General features: G+C 38.1%; 1 protein-coding gene across 2 annotated transcripts in view; it reads right to left on the minus strand.

Annotated features, from left to right (window-relative positions):
• Positions 1-14,757, minus strand: part of GALNT1 (polypeptide N-acetylgalactosaminyltransferase 1) — a 124,756-nt gene that overhangs the window by 64,199 nt on the left and 45,800 nt on the right. The window contains exon 2 of one of the 2 annotated variants that reach the window (XM_090285650.1): positions 14,476-14,530. The exons of the other annotated variant lie outside the window; for it this stretch is intronic. The gene's annotated coding sequence lies outside the window, so the exon portion shown is untranslated. The remainder of the gene's footprint in view (positions 1-14,475; positions 14,531-14,757) is intronic. 2 annotated transcript variants of the gene reach the window in all.

Below are 14,757 nucleotides of genomic sequence, written 5' to 3' on the forward strand. Positions count from 1 at the left end.
CCTAGAGGGTATTGTGCTAAGTGAAATAAGTCCAAGACAAATAACATGATTTTACTTAAATGCAGACTCTAAAGAACAAAAGGTACGAACAAGCAGAACAGAAACAGACTAATAGATATACAGAAAACAAAATGATGGTTGCCAGAGGGGAGAGGGGTTGGGAGGTTAGGTGAAAAGGGTGAAAGGATTAAGTACAAATTGGTAGTTACAAAATAGTCATGGGATATAAAGTATGGCATATAGAATAGTCAATAATATTTTAACAACTAAATATGGTGCCAGGTGGGTACATGAAGTATCAGTGGGATCACTTTGTAAACTATGATTGTCTAACCACACACACACAAAGATATAATAGTTATTGCCTACATCACAAGGTAGCTACACAGCCACGTGAAAAGCACCCCCCAAAATACTAAGGGAAACCTGGCTGGGTTGCTCAATAAGTTGGAGTGTCATCCCCTGCACCAAAAAGGTTACTGGTTCGATTCCCGACCCCAGGCTCAAGCAAGTGTCGGAGGCAACCTATCGGATTCTTTCTCACACTGATGTTTCTCTCTCCCCTCCCCACCTCTCAAATCAATAAGCGTGAAGATTAAAAAAGAAATACTAAGGGATACTTAAAATCTAAAGTATTATTTATGCTCATCTCTCTGAAGACTTTGCTCTCTTGCCTATATTCCTCCTTTCATCCAACCTATATTCCCTGAATGCACAGTGAGAACAAGGATGCTACTATCATATTTTTGCCTCAAAGTCAAACTTACTCAATATCTGATATTGTGTCACATGCGATGAGCAACGACTGATAACTGTGGTAACTGGGGTAAAGGGAGACTCAAAAGCATTAGAGTGCACAATGTCACAGAAAAAGTTCTCTACAGAGAAGCTAGATATGTATAAATTTATATTCTGACTGCTTCACATGAAAGCTTCCTCTTGATCATTGGCAAAGCAAACAGACTGACTGCTATACAATATCTGGGATTCAAATGTGGCTTTCTTTATATTCTCTAAAATCTGCTATATATATTTTTTAATCCTTACAGCCCAGAATACTTAAATCTAAATCTTTTATACTTTGCATCCACTCCTATTTAATTTCCCCAAGATTCTAAAGTTGAAGGTGAAATGCAGTGGGGCCTGTGTGTTTGAGAGGGATATGGAGGAAGCAGAAGGCGTACAGGAAAAGGTAAAGGAGATAGCAAAATTCTTAAGAGACTTTGTTAGGCAAAGATTTCATAGGTAGAAAAAAAAGAACCCACAAATTGTAAAAAGATTGATAAACCAGCCTTTATAATTAGAAGCTTCTACTCTTCAAAAGGCACTATTATGAATATAAAGAACAAGTCACAGATTGAAAGAAAATATTTAGAAATTACATATCTAATAAATGACATACCTAAAATATATAAAGAACTTCCAAAATAAAAAAATATATATTCCAATAAAATGGGCAAAAAGGTTTGAACCAAAAGAGCAATGCAGATGGCAAATAGCCCATGAAATGTTCAAAATCATTAACTACTAAAAATTCCAAATTAAAGCCACAATGAAACACCACTGTGGACTGATATAAATATCTAAAAGAAAAAGGAGAATACCAGGTGCTGACATGGAACAGGTGCAACTGGAACTCTAATACACTGCCAGTGGGAATGCAAAACTGATACAGCCAACCTGGAAACAGTTTAACAATTTCTTCCCCCACAAATCAGCAATCCCAATCCTGGCTTTTATTGAAAAGAAAGGAAAACGTGTATACACGAAGATATAGACAAATATTTATGGCAGCTTAATCATAATCTTCAATATCTGGAAATATTACAAATGCCGATGACTTAATGAATGGATAAGCAAATTGTGCTACATCTGTACAGTGAAATACTATCCAGCAATCCAGCAAAAAAAAGAACAAACTCTTGATTAGCATGCAATAATATGGATGAATCTCAAAAGCATTATGCAAAATGAAAGTAGTCACAAAGGGCTACACACCATTTAATATGATTCCATTTATATGACATTCTGGCAAAGGCAAAACTATGGAAACACAAGTCAGTTCAGTAGTTACTTGGGACTGGGGAGAAAGTAGGGGATTGTACTCAAGAGGCATAGAGGAATCTGTGATAATGAAAAATTCCATATCTTGTTTGTGGTGGTAGTCATATGACTATGTCCATTTGTCCAAACTTAGAAAACTATGCTTAAAAAGCTGAATTTTACAGCCTATAAATTCAACCTCAATATTCTTAAAAACATAAATATGGCAGTGGGGAAAACAGTCGTATATTTTCTCAAGCAACACATTCCATAATTTATCTTGGAAGTCACTAAAAGTTGTTCTGTCACAACCACAACAGATTAAAACCTTTCATTTGAAATGCATTTAATTGTTTAATTTATTTTAAAAGTTATAAAATCACTGTCAAAATACAGTGATCAATTAAATAAGTAAACTTCTGATCCTACCAACATGTGCTATGCCAAGTTTTTCCTAAGATTGATCAGTATTTTCTAGGGCTAAATAACTATTTTACTCTACCCCTACATACTTGTAGCCAAGGCTCTCCATAAATTTCAAGCCTAAGAAGAGGCTCAGCTCAATAGAACCATTAGAAGAAAATGGAAACTTCATTCTCCTGGATCTAATGCTTTAGATTTTAGGGTATACTGAGGAGCTTATCTCCCCTCTCCTAAGAACACAGTACTCTGGAGCCTTCAGTCAAGATGGCAGATAGGTACATGCAGTACTCTGTCCTACAACCACATCAAAATTAGAATTAAACTATAGAACCATCACCAGAATCACCTGAAATCTTGCTGAACCGAAGTCCTATAACTAAGGATACAAAGAAGCAGCCACACAGTGACTGGTATGAGGGGTGGAGACACGAAATGAACTGGTCCCATGCCCATGTATGATGGATAAAATCAGAAGGGGTACCTCAGCTGCCAGATCCCATTCCAAGGAGCAAGGGGTCCTAGTCCAACATCAGGCTCGCCAGGCCAGGGTTCCAGTGCCAGGAAGAGAAGTCCCCATGACTTTTGGCTGTGAAAACCAGTGGGGATTACAGCTGAGTGAGAAGGGCTTCTGGAGTTCCAAGCATTCCTCTTTAAGGGACCATGCATGGACTTAACTCACATGCACTCACTCTGAGCCTCAGCGCTTGGGCAGCAACTTGAAAGATGCCAGGAACATATGAGGAGGAGCTGAATTGTTTGGCTTCTGGGTAAGGACTAGAGGGGCAGCTTTATCCCAAGCAGAAGTCATTGATCCTTTGCTGAGCCCTCCCCTCAAAGACCAGGCAGACAGGTGCCATATTTGAGTCTCCATCAACATAGTTAACAGCTGTGATTCCCAGAGACCCCACCCCACCCAACTTATAAGCCCACCCAAGCCATTTCCAGTGGAATACCCAAACAAATAGCCTGTCTTGCCTCATACTGCAAACTTTGCTAAAATCTCTCAAAGGCCCAGAAGTCCTGAACAAGCAGCATCTGGCCTCAGAGTGCCCTGTACCTCTTATGAAGTAGCCCTAGGCCCAGCACTAGAGGCAGTTGGCCTTGGTTCGTAGCTTGGCCTCTCCTGCACACCTCCAAATCCAGCACAAGTAGGAACTACCTGCATAATGCTTTGTAGCTCGTGCAGGGTGACCCCAGGCAGTACCTCCTGGGAGGCCCCAGAGCCAGCACACCCAGTGGACAGCTTCAGACCACACCAAAGAACCACTGAAACACTTCCATGACCAACATACTCAAGGGGCAAACTCACTGTCACCAGAGCCCCCAATGAAGCTAGTCTTGCTCTATGGGGTCAGCCCCTGCAAAACAAATCCTCTGCTGTGATCACTGCCAATCCTTGCAGCCGACTGGCCTGAGGGTAAATTCTTCCCATTGATGTACAACAGTGCCAATGACTCAATTACAACAGGAGGGTGTACACAGCCCCCATGGGAGATGCCAGCTTGGATGACCAAGGAGGATGTGCCACTGGGCCCTACTACATTAGGCCCTTTACCAACCCAGAGATGTAGCAGCTCTACCTAATACATAGAAACAAACATGGGGAAACAGCCAAGATGAGGAGACAAAGAAACATGGCCCAAATGAAAGAACAGAATAAAACTCCAAAAAAAAGAACTAAACAAAATGGAGACAATCAATCTACCAGATGCAGAATTCAAAACATGGGTTATAAGAATGCTCAATGAACTTAGGGGAAGAGCAGATGAACTCAGTGAGAATTTCAACAAAGAGATAGAAAACATAAAGATGAAGATAAAAACCATAAGAAAAACCAATCAGAAAAAAAGAATACAATAACTGAAATGAAGAATACATTATAGGGAATCAATAATATAGTAGATGAAGCAGAGGATCAAATCAGCGATTTGTAAGATAAGCAGAAAACATCAGTCAGAACAGCAAAAGGAAAAAGAATTAAAAAGAAAAAAAAACTGAGGATAGTTTAATGAGTCTCTGGAAGAACTTCAAGCATGCTAACGTTTGCTTCATGGGGGTGTTAGAAGAAGAGACAGCAAGGAATTAAAAACCTATTTGAGAAAATAATGATGGCAAACTGACCCAACCGAGAAAAGGAAATAAGACATAGAAGCCCTGGAAGTACAGAGTCCCAAATACAATGAATCCAAAGAAGCCCACACTAAGACACATCATAATTAATATGTCAGAGATTAAAGACAAAAAGAGGATCTTAAAAGCAGCAAGAGAAAAGCAGTTAGTTACCTGCAAGGGAGCTCCCATAAGACTGTCAGTTGATTTCTCAACAGAAATTTCGCAAACTAGAAGGGATTGGGAGGAAATATTCAAAGTGATGAAAAGGAAAGACCTACAACCAAGATTACTCTACCCAGAAAAGCTATCATTTAGAAAAAGCTGAAGGAGCCCTGGGTGGTGTGGTTCAGTGTATTGAGCACCAGCCTGTGAATGGAAAGGTCATTGGTTCAATTCCCAGTCAGGGCACATGCCTGGGTTGCGGGCCAGGTTCCTGGTCAGGGGTGTGCAAGAGGCTATTAACTGATGTTTCTCTCACACATCAATGTTTCTCTCCCTCTCCTTTTCGCTCCCTCCCCTCTCTCTAAAAATAAATTTAAAAAATCTTAAGAAAACAAAAAAGAAAAAGACAAAGAAAAAGCTAAAGGAGTTCCTCACCACCAAACCAATGTTATAAAATATGTTAAAGTTCAAGAAGAAAAAAATATAAAAAATGGCAACAAATACATATCAACAATCATTTTAAATGTAAATGGATTAAATGCTCCAAACAAGACATGCAATAACTGAATGTATAACAAAACAAGACCCCTATATATGCTGTCTCCTAGATATTCACCTCCAATCAAAAGACACAAACAGACTTAAAGGGAAGAAAAAAGATATTTTATGAAAATGGAAAACGAACAAAAGGGTTGGAGTAGCAATACTTACACCAGACAAAACAGACTTGAGGCAAAGACTATAAAAAAGAACCCAGCTACACAGCAGAAAGAAAGAAGGAAGTCCTACCTTTTGTGACAGCATGGATGGAACTAAAGACTATTATGCTAAGTGAAATAAGCCAGTCAGTGAAAGACCAATACCATATGACCTCACTTATAACTGGAATCTAATGAACAAAGTGAACTCATGAGAAAAATAGAACCAGAGACATGGAAACATGGAACAGACTGATAGCTGTAGGAAAGGAGGGAGAGGGGAATGGTGGAAGAAAGGGGAAGGGACTAGTCAAAGAACATGAATAAATGATGCATAGACATGGAAAACAGAGAGGGGACTGACTGGGCTAGAGGAGTGGGCTGGCTGGAGGGGGGCAAAAGGGAAAAAGTTGGGACAACCTTAATAGAATCAACAATTTAAAAAAGCATAAAATGGAAAAGACGAACAAAAATAAAGGACCCAGCAATTCCAATATTGGGTATATATCCACAAAAACCCTAAACACTAAATTGAAAAGACATATACATCCATATGTTCACTGCAACATTATTTATGATAGCCAACATATGAAGCAACCTAACTATGTATCAACAGATATGTGGATAAATAAGTGGCATATATATACAATGAAATATGATTCAGACATAAAAAGAATGAAATCTTGCCATTTGCAACATGGGTGGACCTAGAGGGTATTGTGCTGAATGAAATGTCAGAAAGACAAATGCCATATGATTTCACTTATACGTGGAATCTAAAACAAAAACAAAAACAAAAACAAAACAAAACAAGCAAAACAGAAACAGATTCATAAATACAGAGAACATTTTGATAGTTACCAGATGGGAGGAGGGTTGGGGGATGGGTGAAAAAGGTGAGGGGATTAAGAAGTACACATTGGTAATTACAGAATAATCACAGGATGTAAAGTACAGCACAGGGAATCTAATCAGTAAAATTCTAATAATTATGTATGGTGTCAGATGGGTACTAGATTTATCAGCATGATCATTTCCTAAGTTATATAAAAATCTAATCACTAGGTTGTACACCTGAAACTAATATAATACTGTATGACAACTGTAATTGAAAAAAAATTTTAATTATTGAAAACAACAACAAAGTACTCTCAGGCACCTAGACCTAGGATAACTAACTCTGTGTCATAATGATCAGGAGAACCTTCAATAGATCTATTCGTTTATTTATTTTTCTTCCTCTTCTACTGAATCTTTTTAAAAATTTCTTTATTGTTCTATCACAGTTGTCCCATTTTCCACCCCCATTGCTCTCCCCTGCCCCACCTACCCCAATCCCTCTCCCACAGTCAGTCCCCACCCTGCTGTCCATGACCATGGGTCATTTATACTAGTTCCTTAACTATACCCTTCCCCTTCTTTCTCTGCTTCTCCCCCACCCCTCTTCTCTCTGGTCATTGTCAGTCTGTTCCTTGTTTACATGCCTCTGGTTCTATTTTGCTCATTTGTTTGTTTTGTTCATTAGGTTCCTATATTAGGTGAAATCATATGGTATTTGTCTTTTGCTACCTGGCTTATTTCACTAAGCATAATACTCTCCAGTTCCATCCATGCTGTTGCAAAAGGTAGGAGTTCCTTCTTCCTTTCTGCTGTTTAGTATTCCATTCTGTAAATGTACCACAGTTTTTGATCCATTCATCCACTGATGGGCACTTAGGCTGTTTCCAGGATTTGGCTGCTACAAACATAGGGGTACATAGGTTCTCTTGAACTGGTGTTTCAGGATTCTTTGGGTATAATCTCAGCAGTGGAATCACGGGATCATTCACTAGCAAAACCCAATTTTCAGTCATTAGTATATTCTTATTCTACCCAAGTTAAGGACAAAAGTTTAGTAAAAACCAATCCAAAACCTCCATACAAAATGAGGTCCACATTCCATATAAATGTGGATCTTCTCTAACTCTATTTATTTCTCAAGTGTTAGCCAAGTTTAGAGGTTAGGGGAATAGGCTTATCATTTAGGATACTAATGGTATTGATTGACTCCTATAAAACTTATTGGCTCAAATGTTTCAATGGAGAGCATTCAATGTTTCATATCCTAAGTGGATGTAAAGTAATACATTTATTTAATTTCTAGCAATACCTTTAGAGGTTTATATTTTTTCCTAGTTATAAAGTACAATTATATATATACTCAATGCAAAGACCTTGGCAAACGCAGAGAAATAAAGCTACAAAATCACCTATAAACCCTAACAGTTAAACAATACCACTGCCAATGGGTTAACTGTTCTTTCAGTCATTCAGAACAGAGTAGAAATTTATGTTTTAATGCAAGTCTCTAATACCTATTTTGCCTCATTTTTGTGTCTTAAATGCACTGTGTTTTTCGCACTATAAGACGCACCTGACCATAAAACACACCTAGGTTTAGAGGAGGAAATCAAGAAAAAAAAAATCTGAACCAAATGGTGTACTAAAATATTTAATAAAATATAACAATATTTTAACCATGTAAAGTGAACAACAGTCATCAATGTCATTAACAAATGAGGAGAGACTTTAAGGTTCAATTACTCTTCTGGTTTTCTTGGGAACCCCAAGAACTCATCATCGCTAGTGTCAGAATTTATGAAGCTCAGTTGCTCACAATCATTAATATCACTTTTTCTGCTATCTTCATACTGCCCAGACACCCTGAGATTCAGCAGTAAAGTGGGACATTTAAGTGTCCCCAGGGATTTTGCGTGGACCCACCGCTGCTTCTTCTAACAGCTGTCACCATTGCTGACAGGTCAGGTAATACACATCACGGTCTGTGACGCAATATTTGCTCCATAAGACGCACAGACATTTCCTCCCCACTTTTCAGGGGGAAAAAAAAGTGTGTCTTATGGAATGAAAAATACAGTACTTATCAGGGAGAAAAGAAAAGGATGGGTGTGACTATAAAGGGCTAGCATAGGAGATCTTCATGGTGATGCTATATTTCGATTAAAAAAAATTAAAGTAATATGCTCAACCGACCTTTCTAACCTTCTTCCCACCCCAACCACTGAACATCATGTCTTGGGCAACATCAGATGTCTTAATGGTCACTTCAAAATAGCCCTGATAGTCATAAATCTATGTCAGCATGCCACATAATGTTTTACATTTAAAGAACAGACATAAAATGGATACAAACTAAGGTGCCTCATGAGTCTGACCTTTGCTCTCCTTGCCCTCTCCAAATTGCATTTCTGGTAACTGACTCAGCCCCCCCCCCGCCCCCCCCCCCCCGGCAACAAGACAGTCAAATGACCCAGGCAGACCAACCACAGGGCCTCATCCCTTGGTTTCTTGAGTCACAGAGCTGGAAGCCTGTGCACCTAGGACCACAGTCTGCAGCACTGCCCAACACACAAAGCCCACCTGAACTCCAAGAGAGTGAGGACAAGTACAGGCATACAGAGCTAGAGACAGAGGATCCTTCTGGTGACCAAGTACTTGATTCTTCCTTGGCTTTTGTGAATAGCTAGGAATCCTTCTATTAACTCCCTTTTCTGCTGAAGAGTTTTATTTGGGTTTCTGACACAGTCAGAACACCTGAGATGGCAGGGGTGGAGAAGTGAAACTTACAGGTAAAATTAAGCAGGTTCTCGCCCACTGGTAAGACTTCCCTCTACTAGTCATAAACAATTACACATTATGAGGCAGACTACATTATGTGAAATGATACTTTTTAGTGCCCCAAATCACAAAATATATCAAATATCCTAAGTATGTATAAAACTCACTAGAGAAATATATGGTCACAACGAACACATGTATCCACCACCCAAATGAAGAATAAAGAACATCACCTTTCATGGTCCTTCTCTAATCCATCTCTCCCCACACCTTGTCAATGGCAGCCTCTATTCAGAACTTATCATTTTACCTTTTCCTGATAATTTTACCTCACTGGTATCCTTGTTTCTGAACTGCTTATAAATACAAAAATCTGAGACTTTCTTTTTTTCTAACACTGTATTCCTGAGATCCATCCATATGTTGCATATTGTTGTGGTTAATTCATTTTCACTACTAAATAGTATTCCATGGCTAAGCATACCACAGTTCATCCATTCTCCTCTTGGTGGATATTAGGTTCTTTTTAGGCTTCTCTTATTACAAGCAGTACTGCTGTGAACATTCCTGAACATATTTCCTGGTATACAATTGCAAATATGGTTGTATCTCGGTACTTGTTAATTCGTTCTGGAACTCCTGACAAGTGCCAAAACTGACGAGTGCTGAAACCAACTCATGTAAGTTCTAGCAAGTGTGATGAATCCCTAGCAAGTGCCATGAATCCCGAGTAAGCACCAAGTGCTGAAACATTTTTTTTTGTCAAAATGCAACAAATACTGTACACGGTTTGACAAGTTCTGAAGCCAACAAGTACTGAGGTATGACTATATATTTATTTATGGCAGGCATCAGTAAATTTCTTCTGCAAAAGGCCAGATGGTAAGTATTTTAGGCTCTGAGGGACATCTCTGCTGCAACCACTCAACTCTGGTACCACAAAAGCAGCGTAAATGATATGTAAACAAGTTAATGTAACACTATTTCAATAGCACTTTATTTATAGGCACTGAAATTTGAAGGCCATATAATTGTTACATCACAAATTATAAAATATTATAATTAATTTTTTAGCCACTTAAAAAATGTTTAAAAACCTTAACTATGAGCCCTGATCTAGAGTATATCCTTAGAGGTATTAGGTTCTAGGGTATGCATATTTTAAATATGACTAAATATGACCAATTTGTTTTCCCCGATAGTTGAAGGGAAACAAAGTGCAAAGTAAGGACTCTGGATGTATTATATCTGTGGTGACACTTACTGATGTCAAACATTTTATTTTTTGACAATCTGGTGAATGTGTAGTTGATATCTCCATGTACTTCCCCTCCCCCCTTTTTATTGAACTTATTGGGGGTGACACTGGTTACAAAATTATATAGGTTTCAGGTGCACAGTTCTACAGCACATCATCTATACAGTGTATGTGTGTTCACCAGCCAAGTCAAGTCTCTGTCCATTACCTTTTATCCCCCTAATACCCTCCTCCACCGCCCCCTACCTTCCTCCCCACTGTTGTCTGTGTCTACGAGTTTTTATTTCCTTCTTTTTATTTTGCTCTATCCCTCCACACCCCAGCCACACACCCCTTAATGTACTTTTAGTTTGCATTTCCACACCATCTCTGACCTTACTGGCCATGCCATTTTCTCTGCCTAGTTAAGTCTAGCTCACTTTTGTACTGGGTGGGCTGTTTTGTCTTTTTCCTATTAGTTTGTAAAGATTTCTTTACAGTCTGGATTATAATCTTGTATTGGTACACATACTGCAAATATCTTTTCCCAGTTTAAAGCTTATCTTCCTAATAAGAGCTGTCTTTTATGGTTCACGTTTTCTAAGTCTTAAATTCTTCTCTATCTAGAAACTATTTTAAAGTTTCACCTGAGATTTAATGTCATTTTCTTCCACGTGGATAACCAACTCTTGAAGTACTACTTATGGAAAGTTCATCCCTTCCTTGATGGTGTGCAATGCCGACTTCGTCATAAACTGGGTTTCCAGGGTTCTATGTTCAGTTCCATTGGTCTATCTCTACACCACACTGATGTCTTAATTATTACAGCTTTATAATAATTCTTGATATATGGTAAAGCAAGCTTTCTCACTTTTCACTAATTCTTGAGGAATGCCTTGGCTACTCTTGACCTACTGGCCTTCCTTAGATATAATGACGATTTAATAATGACCATAGCAAAAGAAATCTAGTAGTTAAAACTGTTTACATGACTATGGCAGAACAATTCTACTGTTCTGAGAAAATAAATTTAAAAAATCAGAAAGATAATTTAAAAAATAATAATTTGTTTGTTTTATTTTATTTTTAGAGAGAGGGGAAAGGAGAAAGAGGTGAAGAGAAATATCACTGTGTGGTTGCCTCTCACTCGGCCCCCAACTGGGGACGTGACGTGCAACCTAGTCATGTGCCCTGACTGGGAATCAAACCAGCGACACTTGGCTCGCAGGCCAACACTCAATCCACTGAGCCACAGCAGCCAGGGTCAGAAAGATCATTTTTAATAAGTTGATTACAAGGAAGGAATTAAACCCAAGTTTAATAGCTAAATTCAAAAAAATGTTTTCCAAAATGACATCATTTTCAAAATAACTTTTATGTGTACTATATTGTGTTCCTTAAAAAATGTTTCAGTATTTTAGAATTACAATTAATTACGTGCTCTCTGGATTACTGAATCCTGGCCAGCTATGTTCTCGATACTGTTTCAGGTACTGTGTATGGTAGAAGGATAAAAGAAATGATCCACACCACAGAGGCTCTTACCACACGGTTACTCACCAGTCTAAGAGACATGTCATTCACATTATAAGAGCAATACACACTCAGGAAACTTGTCTGGAAAAAAATATCCAGATAGGAAGTTTCTAAATAGGTTTTATCAGAGGCAGTATAAGATACTAAACTTTGTGCAACAAGGTTTTCTTTAAAGTAAATTTTTCTATAGTTGTTTTCTGTCTGTCTTCTACCCAAAACCCTTTATGGCTTCCCCGTCCTTCTGTTTTCCTAAGAACACTGTTGACTGCAGGACCCAAACCTGAAAATCCTCATTAAAGAAAGTCTATGGTGAAATAAGTTAGGGGAATGTTATATGCTCTCTTTGCCCAGGGAGAATCATATTGTATGTTATCGCACTGAAGGTTCTGTGAAGTTCTGCAATAAGGAAACCTATTTAACTTTTTTAACTCAGAACTTCTCATATTCAAGCATGAAACTTTTCCCATATACTTTGTCTTTCTTTTTTGCATAACATAAAGCAGGTTTCAAATGGCAATAAAACAGTAGAAATTGGTTTCAAATCCTGGAATCAGGCAATTTTTAAACTATGGGTTATTTTCTTCCTGCAAAACTGGTATGTCTGTAAATCTGCAAATATTCTGTAAAAAAAAAAAAGAGAGATCCCATTCTGTTTAAAAGTCCCTCACAAGGAAGGCCTTCATGAAGTGAAGATTAATTCTGTCTAATATCTTAAATCTGTTTTAAGTTCATACTTTTGTTTTGTTCCTTAATATAACATATAACTGTATATAATATAAATAGTTCTGGACAAAAATGGGAAGTCAAAGTCACCATTATATAAATCCCTAGAAGAAAATAATCACAAACTCCTCAGAGAAGTGAAATTTGTCGACTATTTCTAGTATCAATTATTTTTTCCAAGTTTAGAATATCATATTCTAAAGAATATGTCAACACTGACTACTATATTCAGCGAATGCAACATTATTTCATGTACGATACTGTGAGGAAGGAGTTAACACAGCAGGTCTGTTTTACTCTGTCCTTGCTAATCTCTAGGGGAATGCCTGGAGCCATAGCAATGACCCCTGAGTTGTGTGAGTCCTTTCTTTCAGTAAGTCAAACTAGTGGGCAGTCATGGGATAAGCAAAACAAACACCATAAAGAATTTTGTTGCCCATTATCTACTTCTCTCATTTTTCAGAAGCTAAGTGATCATAATCACAATCTCCTTAAATGAATATATCAGAGTACAGGATAAAAGTTAACACAGGCTCTGGCTGGGTAATCTTAGTTGGTTAGAGCACTGTCCTGATACTCCAGGGTTGCAGGTTTGATCCCTGGTCAGGGTACATACAAGAATCAACCAATGAAGGCATAAATAAGTGGAAAAACAAATTGATCTTTCTCTCTCTCTTAAATAAAATAAAATAAAAAAGTTAACACAGTAGATCCAAGACTGCCATCCTCAGAAAGACTTAGTTGCAAGGTTGGCCCTTTGCTCGCATTTGGGAACTTGAATAATAAACAGTTTCCTACACTGATCTAAAACTTAGCTTAAATGATAACTGTGCCTCACGGTGACTAAACTGTCTGTACAAACAGTATGATTTATGCAAAACACCTGCTTTCCTTCTGGGAGCCTGAAATTTTGGTCCATGTTAGACAGAGGATGCCTCCCTCACAAGCCCTAATAAAAACACTGGCAATGAGTTAATGACTTTCCCCAGTTAACAACACTTCACATGTGCTCTCATAATTCATTGCTGGAGGAATAAAGCACATACTGAGTGACTTCACTGGGAGAAGACTCTTGGAAGCTTTTGCCTGGTTTCCTCCAGACTTTACCCCTGACACTTGTTCTTTGTTAATATTGCTTTGTACCCTTTCGCTGTAATAAATGTTAGCCATTATTATGACTAGAGCCAATCACTGAACCTGAGGGTGATCTTGGGAACCCCTAACACAATCAGCACATTGAAACAGAAGTGCCTATTAGGTCAAATGCTGAAATTCAGATTTGGGTTAAATTTCAATTCCAACACATATTAGTTATGTGATTCTATAAACACAGGTCTCTTTATTCCTCTGAATGAAAAAATATATACCCACGGAGTAGTCCCATTGCACAAAATTAAATGGGTAATGCACAACACACTCAGATACCATTGTATTAAACAGTATTTTTAGAGGCTTTCTTAGATGAAATAAAAAATTGGGACTCTACATTTGTATTGATGCAATGAGAATTCAAACAACCATTGGACTACAGAAAAGAAATGCTCAGACACAAACTTTAACCATGTATCTTCAACACTGGTTCTATGGGTGATTACCAGTCCACATGACAGGATTATTGGGTAAGCTCAAGCAGGTTAAACCCTACATAATCAGTTTCTCTTTATTTCTAAACCTGGTCTCTATCTAGCCTTTAAATTAACCTCCCTAATGAGAAGTGAATGTACTAATTAATCAGTACTGAGCTATGCTTATTAAATTTCTCAAATTACTAAAATGGAATTTTAGTACAAGCCATTTTCTTGTGGGTATGTGAGGCATAAAGTTCAATCAACAAAAATTTGAAACCTTTGGAGCTGTAAGAACAAACCCCAATGTAAAGAGAAGTAGAACCCTGAAGTCATTCATTCCTGGCTATCAACTTACCCCAAAGTGGTTTTTCAAATGAATTCATATCACAAATCCATATGTCCCACATCTCCTGTTGAAAAATAAATTTCCTATTATCAGTTTATTACAGAATAACTCTATCCTCCCCCCGCCCCCTTTACCTCAGCCACCCTACTCCACTGGACTATAGGCCAGCTGCCACCTCCCAATGCTTAGCACAATACCTGGCACATAGTGTGTTCAGTTAATGTCTATTCCATGAATGAGTCAATGAATAGAGTATTACTGGTGCCATCACCAAGCTCAACGGGAATTGAG

This window comes from Furipterus horrens, unplaced genomic scaffold (assembly GCF_987537825.1).
Source record: "Furipterus horrens unplaced genomic scaffold, mFurHor1.1.pri manual_scaffold_8, whole genome shotgun sequence".
NCBI classification, from domain to species: Eukaryota; Metazoa; Chordata; class Mammalia; order Chiroptera; family Furipteridae; genus Furipterus; species Furipterus horrens.